Raw genomic sequence first — 17,058 nt, 5'->3', positions numbered from 1 at the left:
TAAGTCATATTGACTGAATCCAAGGCATGGCTATAGCCCTACCTTGGGGGAATTTCTGGCCAAAAGGTGAGAATACCTTTAGCTCAACTCTTCAAAGCCTAGGTGGGGGGAATGGGTTTTTATTATGTAAATCCAGTCAAGCACCGGGAATACCTCCCTTATGTTGAGTTTTGGTGAAACCTCCTAATATTTGGGAGAATTTGGACTATAAAATAAACACCCGCTGCTTTGGTATTGGGTCTCTCTGCCTCTCCGCCAGAAGACAGAAGCCCACCCAGATCCAGATTTTCTTTCTATTTCTGCGTCTGTCTTTCATTTCTCAATCCCAAAACGCCTCTACTTGAAAGAACCGGTTCGAGCACTCTTTCCCCGTGAGGGACACGGAGAAGAGAGCCCCACGCCCCTACACGCCAGGGGAAGGGCCTTTGCCAAAAATGCTGGCTCCGAGGATTCTGAGTGCGGGATGGGGGCTGCAGACTGTGGGCAGGGACTGGACCTGAAGCTCTGTTTGAACAGCAGGCTCAGGGTCCTCTTCAAATGACTCCGAATTATGGAATCTTTGGCCTCAGTCCCCACCACCCCCTGGCACTGCCTCTCCTGTCTGGGGCTTCAACTATAATTCTCCTCCAGCGGCCATGAGGCAAGCCTGCCCAGGCATTGATTTTCTCCCTCTGTCCCTCGCCCTCAGTTGTCCTTAGTTGACTCACAAAAAGCTATGTGTTAACTGCTTTTTCTTCAGAGCAAGTGAAAGCAAAACAAAATAAAATGAACCATAATCACCTCAGAAAAATGTCACATGATTTCAGGGAACCCACTGGATACACACCGGGGAAGAGCAGGAAGCAAAGTCCCAAGTCTGTTCCTGGGTCAGATCAGCCAGAGCAGGAGAAGCAAGGTTGGCATCCTCAAGGTAAGAGCCGGGTGAGGGGCAGGGGCACCAGGGTAGGAGAGCTGCCTCACCAAGATGTGGGAGTACAACAGGGGGTTGGAACAGGGCGGCAGGGAATGGGGTCTTCAGCCAAGGGAGGCCTAGATACAGCAGAGAAATGATTTGCAGGCAGGAATCAGATCTGCCTTCTAGAAGGGGCAACTGAGGACAAAGGGTGAGAGCCAGGGTTAGCGGACACCCTGGCCTTGGAATGTGTGCCTTTGAATGTGTGGGGGGAGTTGGGCAGGGAGTGTCAGTGGGTCAAGGACCCCAGCTGTTCCTTTCTCTGAACCCAGTGGGGCCACCCCTCACCCCACTACCACCAGTCAGGTGACCACACCCCTCAGGTCTGCCCCAGATGTGTCCCATGGCAGGTTCTTATCCATGGGTCCTGCTGGGAGCAGTGAGCTGGGGGAGGAGGGGTGTCAGGAATTCTGAGCAGCCAAAGGAAATAGCCTGGTGGACAGGGAAGGGGGAGGGGCTGCTGGTGAGTATCCCCATATGACTCAGGGAGCAGAGGAGAGGGGCCCAGGGCCCCAGGAGACAAGCCTGGGTTTTCTAGGTACGGGGGGGGGGGGGGGGGGGGGTGGGGGGGGTGGGGGGGGGGGCACAGCGGGAGGGGCTGAAGAGGATGGGCAGGAGGTGGGGCACAGCCTGGGCTGCTGGCCACAGGAGCTCCCTCAAAATACAGTTTCCCATGGTGGGTGCGGAGACAGTGTGGGAAAGGCTCACCTGTCTGAATTCAAATAACGGACTCAGAGACAGAACTCTGGCAAAAAGGAGACTTTTTTTTTCTTAAATATATTTTATTGATTTTTTACAGAGAGGAAGGGAGAGAGATAGAGAGTTAGAAACATCGATGAGAGAGAAACATCGATCGGCTGCCTCTTGCACATCCCCCACCGGGGATGTGCCCGCAACCCAGGTACATGCCCTTGACCAGAATCAAACCCGGGACCCTTCAGTCCACAGGCTGACGCTCTATCCACTGAGCCAAACCGGTTTCGGCAAAAAGGAGACTTTTAAAACTTTCTCGATAGGTGGGTGTCCGTTGGTGCAGGCTCAGCTGAATTAGCTGGCACAGGCGATATTTATCCTCTTGTGTGAAAGTCCCTCCTCCAGTTCTTTGGCTGAGTATATGGAGTTTACATTCTATCCCATACATCCCTAGGTCTTATTGTCTCCTATTGGGTTTGTTTGTTTTTTCATTGGCTGGGGTCTTTTCTACTTGTCTCCACCTCCTTTTGTCTACAGAATCTTCCTGGAAAACATGCTCCCAGCCAGGTGCACAGCTCTCATAATCTCTCCCCACCTCCCTTCCCTCATCCTGCTTGTTCCGGGGAAATTCAGTAACTGGCTGGCTACATGCTGTTCCTTTTCTAAGAAGATGAATAAATCAAAGAGGCATGTCTCCTACAACGGGAAGCCCCAGCCAAGCTGGGGAGCTCAGAGGCAATGGAGTGTGGGGGGTAGGTGAGCTCTCCCCCGAGGCCTGCAGAGGACACTCCTGAGCCCAAGGCATAGCCTGGCCCTGGGTCTCCACAGACCAAGGCCCCACCCCTCCACTCCCAGAGAATGGGCCTGGCTCCAGGGCAATTAACCCTCAGGTCTCTTGTTGACCAGGTGATCCTCTCTAGGCCGGATCCCTGTGAGGTTGGGACCTGCTTCTGCCTTAGAGGAGCAGATCCCAGAGGCCCTAGGGCCATGGTTGGCAAACTGCAGCCCTGGAGCCACATGCGGCTCTTTGGCCCATTGAGCGTGGCTCTTCCTAAGCCTTAGGAGTACCCTAATTATGTTAATAACAATGTACCTACCTATATAGTTTAAGTTTAAAAAATCTGGGTCTCAAAAGAATTTCAATCGTTGTACTGTTTATATTTGGCTCTGTTGACTAATGAGTTTGCCGACCACTGCCCTAGGGGAATTGGAGTGTGTGGGAAGGTGACTTGGGGTGTTCTCCCCACAGGTGTGAGCTCTGATTCCTTGAGAAGATGGCGGAAGGAAAACATCACTCATTGGTCCTCTGTATGGTGAGATTCAGCCAGGCCTGGCCATGCCCAGTCACCAGTTACTGAGACAAACACAGGACTCTGGTCATTTCCCCCACTGACAGGGTGCACCCAGGACAACTAAGGACCTATAAGGGGGCCCACTGCTTCCCCCTGGGCTAAGACCCCAGGGCACATGGGATGGGGCATCTCAAGCAACAGGCCAGGAGTTCTCAGAGGTCCTAGGTGACAGGGGCAGAAATAGAATATTGGGGACCAACTAAAATTGTAAGAAATATTAATCATGCTCTGTTAACCGTGATTGTTTTGTTCTGATGAAAGAAGGCACATTCTGACCTGGCTGGGAGCTCACCTGGAAATGCAGCCCATCATCCCCACCAGGGAGCTGCCTATTATCATGGAAAGATTAACAACCTAGTTGTAGAAACCAGAGCCTGGAGCCCTTCCCATATTGCCAGTCCTTTCAAGACCCCCAGCCTTTTGCAGATGCTCAGGCCTTTGCAAATCTCTAGACTGTATGACCTGTAAACTGCCCATTTGGCATACCCTTGCCTACCTCCCATGCAATCTTTGTCCTTCTACCCAATATAAGCAGCTGACTTATGGTGGGGTGCAGAGCAGATGTTTGGGGACGACCTGCTGCTCACCTCACTGCCAGCAGTATTGGAATAAACGCTCTGCTGAATTGGCTCAAGGAGTGACAGCAGCACAGACCCCCTGATTGTCCAGTTACACAGGGACCCCTCAGCCTCCATCCCCTGCTGGGGAGTCAGATGGGCCACATCCCCAGAGCCTGAAGGACCCTCTACCGTGTGCCCAGCTCACCCTGTGAGCAGCTCCGCTGGCCACTTGCTTTCTCCCTCCAGCCCAGGGGTTGGAGAGTGCCATCCCCATGACCTAGGAGGTGGCAGCGCCCAGAGGGCCAAGGGCCATCCTGAGGCCACCAGTTGCTCACTACAGAGGGTGGAGCAGAGCCAGCATCTGCCTTGAAGCCCATTCTTCCCACTCAGCTCAGTGGATGGGGCCATCTTGAGTGTTCCTCTTCCCTCTGGTTCCACCCATCCTGTCAGCCCGGGACCCTGAACCCCTTAGTCCCCTCATTGTCTCTATCTTGTTGGGTGAGCCTGGGGTCACAGGTCACCCTTCCCCTTTCTTCCTCCACTCAGGGAGTAGGTGGTCTGAAAATATGGGCATCGGGGTCCTGTGCGCTTTTGGTATCGTTGGGCGCAGCAGCAGGACTCCTAGGATTCGGCATCTACTGCTTGACGAAGGTCAGAGCAAGCCTGGGATTAGCATCTGGGGAGGTCTGGAGTGGCTGGGGGTGGGGGTGGGGGCTGCATATGAGTAAGAGGGAGGGTTGGGGATGGTTTGAGGGAGGCACAGTTCAGATCCAAGAAGGTAATGGGGCCCTCCATTGGCCTGGAGTCTGGCAGCCCCTCCAAACTGACTGCCCATACCCTCCTCCCATTGTCAGCTCCGGGCCCTGTCTGACATGACCACTTTCTTTTGCAGGCCAAAGAAAACAAAGTCCAGAAAATGTATCTTTGACAGGAATCCTTTCCAATCCCCTGGCCGGAAGGAGAAGGCTCCACCTTCCTGGGGAATGTGTGAAGCAACATGCTATACACAGTTTATATTTTTTGTATGAACAAAGTCAACTTTTGAGCAAAATAAAAATTAATTAAATACACATTGATTGAGTGCATACTGTGTGCCTGACTCTTCCCGAACCAGACTCTTTATCCCAGGATTCTGGGTCCCTTGAGACCCAGCCCTGGGGCCTCCCCACACCCAATCAGCCCCCACCTGGCCCTCCCCCAGGGCTGCCTGAGCTGATTCATCTTTCAGACCCAGGGCGGCTGGCTCTTCTGGGGCCTCCTCAGGGCCCGAAAGGGGAAAGTCACCTCTGTTTCTCCTCTACAGCACACAGTCCGTACCAGCTGTGGGATTTCCCCACCAAGCTGTTTCCAGTCTCTGTGGACACCGACTTTGTTTCCTCTGATTTACCTCAATTCTGACACCAACAGGAGTTATTGAAGACCCCACAGATTCAGGGTTCGGTCCCACCAATCTGCCCCAACTTCAGATGCCAATCCCAGATAATGGGTCCCAGGTTACCCACAAATTTCTTTGCAGGGATTCCCCCAGCTTCTCTTTGGGTTCCACAATTTGCTAGAAGGGCTCTCAAAACCCAGGAAAATAGTTCACTTATTAGATCATTGGTTTATTATAAAGGCTATGACGCAAGCCCTGGTGGGTGGCTCAGTTGGTTGCAGCGTCACCCCATGCACCAAAAGACTGAGGGTTCATATCCCAGTCAGGGCACACACCTAGGTTGTAAGTTCCATCCCAGGTTGGGATGCATACGGGAATCAACCAATCCATGTAGATGATTCTCACAACGATGTTTCTCTCTCTCGCTTTGTCTCTAAAATCAATAAAAACTTATCCTCAGGTGAGGATTAGAAAAAACACACAAAATAGTGAAAGTGATGTATAGGGCAAGGTATGGGGGAAGGGACTAGAGCTTCCATGCCTCCTATAGGCACGCCACCCTCCCAGCACCAACACATGTTCACCAACCTGGATGCTCTTCAGATCCTGTAGTTCAAGGATGTTAATGGCAGTTTCAACACATGGTCACCATCATCAGCCGAAGAATGGAGTTGAAAGTTCCAAGTTTTTATATATATAATTTAATACATTTTATTGATTTCAGAGAAACAGAGAGATAGGAACATCCATGATGAGCATAAATCCTCCATCAGCTGCCTCCTGCTCTCTTCCTCCAGGGAATCAAGTTGTGACCTCCTGGTTCATAGGTTCAACAACTGAGCCTCGCCAGCTGGGCAAAGGTTCCAAGAACTAATCAAGCCTTGGTCTGTCTAATGACCAGACCACCCAGTGTTACCACATTAGAACAAAAGACATTCCTGTCACCCAAGAAATTCCAAGGGATTTAGAAACTGTGTCAGGATCTAGAGCCAAAGAGCAAGTGTTAGAACAAAAAATTATCTTAGTGCCCCTATCACTCGGGAAATTACAGGGGTTTTAGGAGATCTGTGTCAGGAGCCACAGGCACAGACCAAATAGATATTTCTCTTAGGTCACGGGGTCTCACACCTCCTGGCTCCCTCAACCCGGAAAGCCAGCCACTAGCATTTTATCCAATGGTGTTCCTAAGGTTTCCCCTTCCTGGTGCCCTTGAGCTGAAAGGGAGCGTGGGACCTCCACCATGGACAAGGTCATCACCTTCACCTGGTGTCCTCTTCTCTGGCCATCACTGCCTCTGTCATTTTCAGTTCATAAGACATTCCAGTGGTACACACACACACACACACACACACACACACACACACGCTTACACACTGGCCTCAGGATAAAACCCGACACTCCAGATGCAGACACAGCTGACTCAGGGTCTCTAGCTCTGCACCTGTCAGGCAGGGCAACCTCCAGCCCCAGGTAGACAAGCACTCTCCACCGTCCTGTCCCCCTGCCCAGATGAGCCGGATAGCAAGGGACTCTGCATCCAGAGCAGGGCTGGGGGAGCTTTCTGGATGCCATCTGCATCCAGAGCAGCGGGGGAGCTTTCCTGTGGAACAAGGGCCGGCCTTGGGCCCACCCTGCTTGGAGGCTGTGCGGCTGAGTAGAAGTGCATGCCTCCTGAGTGATTGGTGAGGGAACACACTGGGGTTTCTCTGTTGATCCTGAGTCTGAAGCAGGGGCCAAACATCAAGCAGCTGTGGTCACCGGCAGAGTTCAGACTGACAGGGCCAATTGCTGTAGAGACTGGCCTGGCTTCCTGGGACAGTGGTTGCAGGGATTGCAGTCAGTTCTCCTCTCATATGGTCTGGCCACTTCCCCTTCCCATGTTCTGCCTCTCTTAACCGAGGTGCCCCTTCCTGCCTGTCCCAGTCATAACAGCCAACACTGAACCAGCGTCCAGATGCACGGAATCCCTTCCCCCGGCCCCTGCTGTCCTCCCAGTGCCCAGGTCAGGCCTGAGCACATAGCAGGGGCTCACAGAGCCTGGGGGGTACTCAAGGTCAAAATGCAGGACACAGGGCTGCCAAGTCACCTCCAGGCTGGGCCCCAACAGCTGTGCTATGGGGCTTTATAGGACACTTGATTATTGCACTCAAAGTTCAAGGCAAAAACATAAAAACTATCTCAGGTTGGGCCGGGGTCAGTCAAGGAAAGGGATGCAGGGTGGAGTCTGTACCCCAAAGGGAACACAGGGAGGAGACAGGGGGTGGAGGTAGAGGCTGGACTGAGGGCAGGAAGAGACCCAGGCCTGAGAGGACAAGGCTGTGCATGCCTGGGGGACAGAGACGGAGCACCCAGCTGACTCTGTGGCTGTGTCTCCTTGAACTTCTCTTTCCATCATTACTTGTTGCATCGTAGATGCTACATCACAGCCCACAGCCCTCTGGGACTCTGAGGAAGCTGAGGGGTCTGTGCTGCCAAAGCAAGGACTGACCCTGGGCCTGGGGGATATCACTCCAAGATGAGCACACGGCTCAGGCACCTGTGAGGGCTGCCCACCTGCCTGTATCTTCACCCTCTCATCGTCCACCCCACGGCCTCTTGGGCACCGCCTTGCCAACTCCCCCAATGGCCCTCTTTGCTTCACTCCCCAAAGGCAAACCCACAATAAATTACCAGCCATGGCCACTCCAGGGCTGCTGGCACCCAAGGACCATCGAGGACTGTGCAGAAGCGCAGCTATGGGGCCACAGCCAAGAGAGCCCCTTGGTGCAACCTGGCCGTTCACCAACCAGGCTGGGCAGAAACTAGCAGGAAGGTGCCTGGCAGCTGTAAGGGAAGCATTATGGTGCCAGTTCAAATCCCAGTTCTGCAACTTATTGTGTGACCTGGGGCCAATTATTTAACCTCGTTGGAACTGTCTAGATGATGGAAGTCACAACATAGCTACCTCCTGGGCCGTTGGGAAGATGTAATGAGATCCTGGATCTGCCTTCGCATAAAATAAAGAGATCGAGCACTGCCTGGGCCCTTCCCTGTCTTCCCTCACAACTTGGTCTCTCCCCCTCCCCCTATCACCTTGGCATTACAGAGGCACCATCTCCCTCTCCAGGAGGGCAGGGATTTGTGTCAGTTTGGTTCCAAGGCACATGCTCCATAAATGAATGGATGGATGAGTGAATGGTTTAGATTAATTACCTATTGCTGCCATAACAAATTAGCATGCACTTAGTGGCTTAAGACGAGAACACAGATTTATTATCTGGTAGTTCTGGGCTGGGGGGCAGAATGGAGAATGATTGTATATTGAATAGAGTTTCTGTTTGGGGTGGTGGAAACGTTTTGGAAATAGATAGTGGTGATAGTTGAACAGCGCTGAATGTGTGGGAACCACGCCAGAGACGCCTCATCGTCAAGGCCGATTAAAGTACAGAGGCCTGTTGTCAGTACACCTAATGTCCAAGGCCACCCTGCGCCGAGGCCAAGATACCGTAAACAGCTGAAAGGACACAGTACCCTGTGCCCTTCTCACGGTACGCTGTGTCCTTCTGAAGCCAAAAAATGATTGATGTCACTGTTGGCAACTAACCTTCTTGTCTCTGGAGAAATTTACAGGTTACTGACCACGTAGTTGGAGAAAGAGTAGGCTCGAAGGGAAAAGGTTAGAGAGCTCAGAGGGAGAGCTGGTGCTGCCACATTGTAAAGCCAGGCGTTCTCAACCTGTGGGTCGAGACCCCTTTGGGGGTCAAAAGACCCTTTCACAGGGGTCACCTAAGACTACTGGAAAAACACATATAATTACATATTGTTTTTGTGATTAATGACTATGCTTTAATCATGTTCAATTTGTAACAATGAAAATACATCCTGCATATCAGATATTTACATTACAATTCATAACAGTAGCAAAATTACAGTTATGAAGTAGCAACAAAAATAGTTTTATGGTTGGGGGTCACTACAACATGAGGAACTGTATGAAAGGGTCGCGGCATTAAGGAGTTGAGAACCACTGCTGTAAAGCTAAGAGCTCAGAGAGAGCTCAGATATAGTTACCATGTGAGCCAGCCAGTGTGCTCGGAGAGAAGCTCAGAGGCAGTTACCATGTGAGGCTACAGAGACCAGCCAGGTGCTGGGCAGGGGAGACAGGAGAAGCTGCCGAGGCAGAGAACTTAGCTACTTAGCTACCCGCTACGATGTGAGGCAGTGAGTGTAGCAGGCTGCGTGCGGCTGCTCGGATAGTAGCTGTGAGGACAGAGACTAATGCTGCTTTGTGGGAAAGATGTACGTGTTAACCAGCCGGTGTCCGGCTGCCTGCCTGTATGAACTTTGCTGTGAAGAACTGTTTTGTCTGACGGCTACATGGCCACTGGCTTCTGCAATATGCTCATAACCTCTCATGGCTTCTCCCAGCGTCTAAGAAGGTCCAGTCCCTAGGCAGAGGGGCTCGGACCCACCACCTGTAACTAATGAGCAGAGGATAAAGGAGGAACTTGGACTAAGTTCCCAACAGTTCTGAACCGGCCCCTGGTGTAGTCGGGAAGAATTTAGAAGAATATATGGACTCGGAACAACACAGAGCTCCAGAGCCCTGGCTGGGCTCCTGCTGGGTCTGACAGAATGTAACTAGTGCCACTGAATCATACACCGTACACTTAAATATAGTTAAAGTGGCAAGAAGAACTCTTCTTCATTTTGCATGTGTAGGTCGGAGCAGTTTAACAAACAGATGAAAAGTAAACATTTCACAAGAAGAGAAATACAAAAAGTAAACTGTAAAGTAACAGCAGCCTTTCTATCACAGCCCGCCCCCGCCCCCCCCCCGCCCCCCCCCCCCCCCCCCCCCCGCAACACACTTGCAATTACAGTCCTCATTTCTGATGGACTGGACCTTGTCCTTCCAGATATTTTTGTGCAAAGACGATCCAAATAGGTGTATTAGCGCCCTGGGGCTGCTGTAACACGTTGGCACAACTGTATGACTTCAAACAATAGAATTTTATCCTCTCTCAGTTCTGCGGTTCTGAAGTACAAAATCAATAAAATGAATCATAATCACCTCAAAAAAAAGGGCACATGATTTCAGGGAAACCACTGGATACACAGCGGGGAAGAGCAGGAAGCAAAGTCCCAAGTCTGTTTCTGGGTCTGGACCAGCCACAGCAGGAGGAGAGAGGTTGGTCTGCTTCTCGAGGTAAGAGCCAGGGGACGGGCAGGGGGACCAGGGTAGGAGAGCTGCCTCACCAAGATGTGGGAGTCCAACAGGGGGTTGGAACAGGGTGGCAGGCTCAGCCTCAGGGAATGGGGTCCTCAGCCAAGGAAGCCTAGATACAGCAGGGACATGATTTGAAGGCAGGAATCAGATCTGCCTTCTAGAAGGGCAACTGAGGACAAAGGGTGAGAGCCAGGGTTAGCCCGACACCCTGGCCTTGGAATGTGTTGGGGGGAGGTTGGGCAGGGAGTGTCAGTGGGTCAAAGACCCCAGCTGTTCCTTTCTCTGAACCCAGTGGGGCCACCCCTCACCCCACTACCACCTGTCAGATAACCACCCACCCAACAGGTTCTCCCCAGATGTGTCCCATGGAGGGTTCTTATCCATGGGTCCTGCTGGGAGCAGTGAGCTGGGGCAGGAGGGGTGTCAGGAATTCTGAGCAGCCAAAGGAAATAGCCTGGTGGACAGGGAACGGGGAGGGGGCTGCTGGTGAGTATCCCCATATGACCCGGTGGGCAGAGGAGAGGGGCCCAGGGCCCCAGGAGCCAAGCCTGGGTTTTCTAGGTACGGGGGGCACAGCTGGAGGGGCTGAAGAGGACGGGCAGGAGGTGGGGCAAAGCCTGGGCTGCTGGCCACAGGAGCTTCCTCACAAAACAGTTTCCCAAGGTGGGTGAGAAGACAGCGTGGGAAAGGCTCACCTGTCTGAATTCAAATAACGGACTCAGAGACCAAAGTATAGCAAAAAGGAGACTTTTAAAACTTTCTCGAGAGGTGGGTGTCTGTTGGTGCAGGCTCACCTGAATTAGCTGGCATAGGCAATATTTATCCTCTTGTGTGAAAGTCCCTCCTCCAGTTCTTCTTTGGCTGAGTAAATGGAGTTTACATTCTATCCCATACGTCGCCTATGTATTATGTTCTGCTATTGCTTTTTTCGTTTTCTTGGTGTTTTTTTAAATTGGCTGGGGTCTTTTCTACTTGTCTCCACCTCATTTTGTCTACAGAATCTTCCTGTAAAAGGTGCTACCAGCCAGGTGCACACCTCTCATAATCTCTCCCCACTTCCCCTCCCACATCCTGCGTGCTCTGGGGAAATTCAGGAACTGACTGGCTGCATGCTGTTCCTTTCTTATGAAGATGAAAAAAATGCATCTCCTACAATGGGAAGCCCCAGCCAGGCTGGGGAGCTCAGAGGCAATGGGGAGAGGGACAGTAGGTGATCTCTCCCCCAGGCCTGCAGAAGACACTCCTGAGCCCAAGGCAAAGCCAGGCCCTGGGACTCCACAGACCAAGCCCCCACCCCTCCACCCCCAGAGAATGGGCCTGGTCCAGGGCCACTAACCCTCAGGTCTCTTCTTGTCCAGGTGATGCCCTCGGGGCAGGATCTCTGTGAGGTTGGGACCTGGCTTCCACCTTGGAGGAGCAGGTCCAGAGGCCCTAGGGGAATTGGAGTGTGTGGGAAGGTGACTTGGGGTGTTCTCCCCACAGGTGTGAGCTCTGATTCCTTGAGAAGATGCCGAAAAAAGGGAAGGAAGAAAGTAATTCCTGGCTTGGGTTCGCTATGGTGAGATTCAGCCAGGCCTGGCCATGCCCAGCCACCAGTTATGGGACAAAAACAGGACTCTGGTCATTTCCCCCACTGACAGGGTGCACCCAGGACAACTAAGGACCTATAAGGGGGTCCACTGCTTCCCTCTGGGCTAAGACCCCAGGGCACAAGGGGTGGGACATCTCAAGCTACAGGCCAGGAGTTCTCAGAGGACCCAGGTGATAGGGGCAGAAACAGAATATTGGGGACCAACTAAAATTGTAAGAAATATTAATCATGCTCTGTTAACCGTGATTGTTTTGTTCTGATGAAAGAAGGCACATTGTGACCTGGCTGGGAGCTCACCTGGAAATGCAGCCCATCATCCCCACCAGGGAGCTGCCTATTATCATGGAAAGACTAACACCCTAGTTGTAGAAACCAGAGCCTGGAGCCCTTCCCATATCACCAGCCTTTTCAAGACCCCCAGCCTTTGCAGATGCTCAGGCCTTTGCAAATCTCCAGCCTGTATGACCTGTAAACTGCCCATTTGGCATACCCTTGCCTACTTCCCCATGTAGTCTTTGTCCTTCTACCCAATATAAGCAGCGGGCTTATGGTGGGGCACAGAGCAGATGTTTGGGGACGACCTGCTGCTCACCTCACTGCCCGCAGCATTGGAATAAACGCTCTGCTGAATTGGCTCAAGGAGTGACAGCAGCACGGACCCCCTGATTGTCCGGTTACACAGGGACCCCTCAGCCTCCATCCCCTGCTGGGGAGTCAGAAGGGCCACATCCCCAGAGCCTGAAGGACCCTCTACCGTGTGCCCAGCTCACCCTGTGAGCAGCTCCGCTGGCCACTTGCTTTCTCCCTCCAGCCAGCGGTTGGAGAGTGCCATCCCCATGACCTATGAGGTGGCAGCGCCCAGAGGGCCACGGGCCATCCTGAGGCCACCAGTTGCTCACTACAGAGGGTGGAGCAGAGCCAGCATCTGCCTTGAAGCCCATTCTTCCCACTCAGCTCAGTGGATGGGGCCATCTTGAGTGTTCCTCTTCCCCCTGGTTCCACCCATCCTGTCAGCCGGGACCCTGAGCCCCATAGTCCCCTCATTGTCTTTATCCTGCGGGGTGAGCCTGGGGTCACAGGTCACCCTTCCCCTTTCTTTCTCCACATAGATAGCAATCACTGTGAATTGCCTAGCATGGGCAACAGGGCCTGGTGCGCTTGTGCTATCCGTGGGTGCGGTGACAGTAGGACTCACAGGAATTGGCGCCTTCTGCTGGAATAAGGTCAGAGCAAGCCTGGGATTAGCATCTGGGGAGGTCTGGGGCTGGCTGGGGGTGGGGGTGGGGGCTGCATATGAGTAAGAGGGAGGGCTGGGGATGGTTTGAGGGAGGCACAGTTCAGATCTGAGAAGGTAGTGGGGCCCTCCATTGGCCTGGAGGTCTGGCAGCCCCTCCGAACTGATTGCCCATACCCTCCTCCGATTGTCAGCTCCGGGCCTGTCTGACATGCCCACCTTCTCTTGCAGGCCATGGAATACAAGATGCAGGAAAGGCAGTCCTCGGGTTACCTACGTCATTTCGTGGTTACATCAGGAATTGTTATCTTTCTTTTAATTTTTTTTTACTGTTTCACTTCATTTCTGACTGACGACAAAAATGGCGTTATGTCAAACTATGGAAACTGATCTCCCAGGTTACCCGAGGACCTACTGTATTATTAACAGGAATCCTTTCCAATCACCTGGCCGGAAGGAGAAGGCTCCACCTTCTTGGGGAATGTGTGAAGCAACATGCTATACACAGCTTAGATATTAAGTATAAACAGGTCAACATTTGAGCAAAATAAAAATTAATTAAATACACATTGATTGAGAGCATACCGTGTGCCTGACTCTTCCAGAACCAGACTCTTTATCCCAGGATTCTGGGTCCTTTGAGACCCAACCCTGGGGCCTCTCACACCCAATTAGCCCCCACCTGGCCCTTCCCCAGGGCTGCCTGACCTGATTCATCCTTCAGACCCAGGGCCGCTGGCTCTTCTGGGGCCTCCTCAGGGCCCGAAAGGGGAAAGTCACCTCTGTTTCTCCTCTACAGCACACAGTCCGTACCAGCTGTGGGATTTCCCCACCAAGCTGTTTCCAGTTCTCTGGGACACCGACTTTGTTTCCTCTGATTTCACTCAATTCTGACGCCAACAGGAGTTATTGAAGACCCCACAGGTTAAGGGTTCGGTCCCACCAATCTGCCCAACTTCAGATGCCAATCCCAGATAATGGGTCCCAGGTTACCCACAAATTTCTTTCCAGGGATTCCCACGACTTCTCCTTGGGTTCAATAATTTGCTAAACTGGCAGTGGGACATCCCTCTCACAATCCAGGACCACTGGCTCCTAACTGCTCACCTGCCTGCCTGCCTCATCGCCCTTAACTGCCCCCACTTCCAGCCTGATCACCCATAACCGCCTCTGCCTGTCAGCCAGGTTACCCCCACCTGCCCATCCTCACCAGCCTGGTCGCCCACACAGCCTGCTCTTCAGTTTCCATCCGGTTGTTTCGGTCGTGACAGCCCCTGGCTTTTTATATATTAGGATACTTGGGGGCAGGGGGCCTGCTGAAAAGTAAAGGACCAATCAGTCAAACTCCCATCACTTAAAAATGATAAAATATGAAGTGGCATTCCCCTCAACTGGCCTGACCCTTCAGCCCTGCACTGCAGAGCCCCCCAGAGGCACAGTGGGAGCTGCTCACTGGAGGGGCCACAGAGCACCATGCAGGCTGAAGGGGAAAGCAGTTTTTAGGGGTAAAATAGGCAGGTTTAGGAAGTTTTAGGAATTAGGGGTTCCATGGGGAGAACCACAAGGCTGCAAAGCTGGGAGCTGCCCAAAGGTATACATTCACAGAATAAGGGAGCAGCCAGGAGGTGTGCATTTACAGAGTAAAGGGAAGGAAGCCACTCACTCAGAGAAGGAAGAGGAGTCTAAAGGGAATAGAAAAACACAAGGGAGAGAAGAGGGAAACCCACGTGGGGTTTGAGCTCTAAAGCTGCTATAGACCAATCAGAGGGGATATCAGGACACAAAGACCTGCAGCCTTTATAAACCTTAGAAAAGGGACTTAGTGGGACTCTCTCCCCCTCCCCACCCGGGAGTCTGTGCTTGTTTATCAATACATTTCCACCTTTTCCACCTTTTGTCTGTGGCTTCATTCTTCCAATTCACCTGGGCAAGAACCCAGGAAGCTACCTTTGCATCCTGCCCAGTTTGAAATTCGAATTTCAAAGGTGCAACAGAAACATTTGTGGATGAAAGGGGCCACAAGCTAACCTGACAAGCTCAGGGGAGGCCTGCATGGTGGTCTCGCAGACTCAGAGACCTAAAGTAACCAGAAAGGATGGTCTGAAATTAAACTTTAACTAAGAGCAGTTATGGCGGTTTTTATACCCTAGGCTGGTATCTTCACTGACAAGGTCAACCTTTACCTTAACTGAGCCTATCTGTCTCTTTGCATCTGTAATAACATACCCTTGAAATGTCTGGGTAACTTGTAACTTCCCTTTTTCTGGAGCCCCTGGGGCACAACCTAATGTGCCAGGACAGACACCACAACTCCTTCATTGTTATCATGTTAATTGATCCTGCACCCACCTAAGTACGTGTCTATCATTTTACTTTTTATCCAATCCCAGGGGTTCCCCCCCCACACACACACACTTTGCTTTCTCCCGCCTCTCTAGTCTATCACCAGTGCATTTCATGTAACTCACCGATGTCTCTTTCTTTGATTGCAATGTATAAATAGAGATGTAACCTACAATCTCCAGAGCATTATCTCAATCCCTTGAGGTTCTGCTTCCCAGCAATTGTAGAGTTTGGCTCAAATAAACTCACAAAAATTCTTTACGGGTTTGAATGATTTTATGTTAACACATTCATGTACATATACTGTTGGCACAACTTCATAATACAAAAAAGTAGAAAAAAACTAAATGCCCATCTAGGATATTAGTTCAATTAACTGAAATAATCATGCATTCGAACAGGAACTCTGTATTCTCGTGATTCTCAAGGCACATGTCAGGCAGGCTGCATGCTCAGCAAGGTTAGCTGGGTGGGCAGATGCAGAGACACAGGGATGGTGGGTGCTGGGTGGGGGTGGGTAGGTGGCGGGCTTGGTTGTTATTTTGTCTGTGTCAGGGGCCCTCCCTGAGGGTCCTCCCCTGCAGGACTTTCCCCAGGAGCCTCAGGCCCTCCTGCTGGCCTTCCCCAGGGAGCCCCTTGGTCGTTTTCCTCCCAGGCCCAAGTGTTACCTCCTCCAGAAAGTCTCCCAGGACTGAAGGCTTCTGGCTGTTCTGAGAATAAACAAGTAATCTTTTCTGACAAAGAGCCCTTTAGGCAGCCTCCATTTAGGACCACAGGGCACACAGCTCCCCTGGGGGCCACCATCTTGGGCTCTGACTTTCCCCACCCCTTCCTCTGAATTAGCCAGTCACACAATAATGGAAAGCCGAGCTCTGAGCCCTGACCAATCAAGTCAGAGTTCAGAGTGAGGGGCAGGGCAGACCCCGCGTCAGGAAATAAAACCCCATCAGACTTCCCTTTGGGTGTGCTTTGCCCTTATTTCCAGCTGGGAGAGCACCCTTCTGCGCAGGGGTAGATGGCCTTGCCGGTCCAGTTTCTAGTGTTTATCTCATTCCTACTACATTTCTTTTTCTTTTTCTTTCTTTCTTATTTATTTATTTATTTATTTTTCTTTGTGCCAAAAATTTCATTAGATTTAGGCAGTTTTATTTAATCTCAATAATATCTAAATTTTGTGCTTGGACAATCTTTAGTATAATAAAACTCTAACCCTTCCACTTTTAAATTATTCTCATTGGTTCCTACCTGCCTCCCCACCTCCCACCTCCCGTGACAATCTCCTCCTCTCCTGCTACATTGTTGAAAGCATTTCTAACACTGTGAGCTTCCAAGGGAAGGGCCTTTGCCAAAAATGTTGGCTTCGGGGATTCTGAGTACGGGATGGGGGCTGCAGACTGTGGGGCGGGGACTGGACCTGAAGCTCTGTTTGCACCACAGGCTCAGGGTCCTCTTCAAATGACACAGAATTATGGAATCTTTGGCCTCAGTCCCCACCACCCCCTGGCTCTGCCCCTACTGTGGGGCATCAACTATATTTCTCCTCTAGCGGCCATGAGGCAAGCCTGCCCAGGCATTGATTTTCTCCCTCTGTCCCTCGCCCTCAGTTGTCCTTAGTTGACTCACAAAAAGCTCTGTGTTAGCTGCTTTTTCTTCAGAGCAAGTGAAAGGTGAACAAAATGATTGAATCATATTCACCTCAGAAAAAATGTCACATGATTTCAGGGAACCCACTGGATACACACCGGGGAA

General features: G+C 51.7%; 2 long non-coding RNA genes across 2 annotated transcripts; both read left to right on the top strand.

Moving 5' to 3' along the window:
- The first annotated feature begins 810 nt into the window (after positions 1-810).
- On the top strand, positions 811-4,632 carry LOC139008271 (uncharacterized). Its single transcript, XR_011471128.1, has 4 exons — positions 811-910; positions 2,895-2,958; positions 4,104-4,208; positions 4,450-4,632. It is a non-coding gene; the product is annotated as an uncharacterized lncRNA (long non-coding RNA).
- Positions 4,633-10,058: 5,426 nt separating this feature from the next.
- LOC139008270 (uncharacterized) lies at positions 10,059-13,539 on the top strand. The gene is made up of 4 exons (XR_011471127.1): positions 10,059-10,120; positions 11,624-11,699; positions 12,842-12,955; positions 13,198-13,539. It is a non-coding gene; the product is annotated as an uncharacterized lncRNA (long non-coding RNA).
- The last annotated feature ends 3,519 nt before the right edge of the window (positions 13,540-17,058 follow it).

This window comes from Myotis yumanensis, unplaced genomic scaffold (genome assembly GCF_028538775.1).
Source record: "Myotis yumanensis isolate MYYU_CA2020_CCGP unplaced genomic scaffold, mMyoYum1.0.hap1 SCAF_4, whole genome shotgun sequence".
NCBI classification, from domain to species: Eukaryota; Metazoa; Chordata; class Mammalia; order Chiroptera; family Vespertilionidae; genus Myotis; species Myotis yumanensis.
This window is presented reverse-complemented; position numbering and strand designations above follow the sequence as displayed.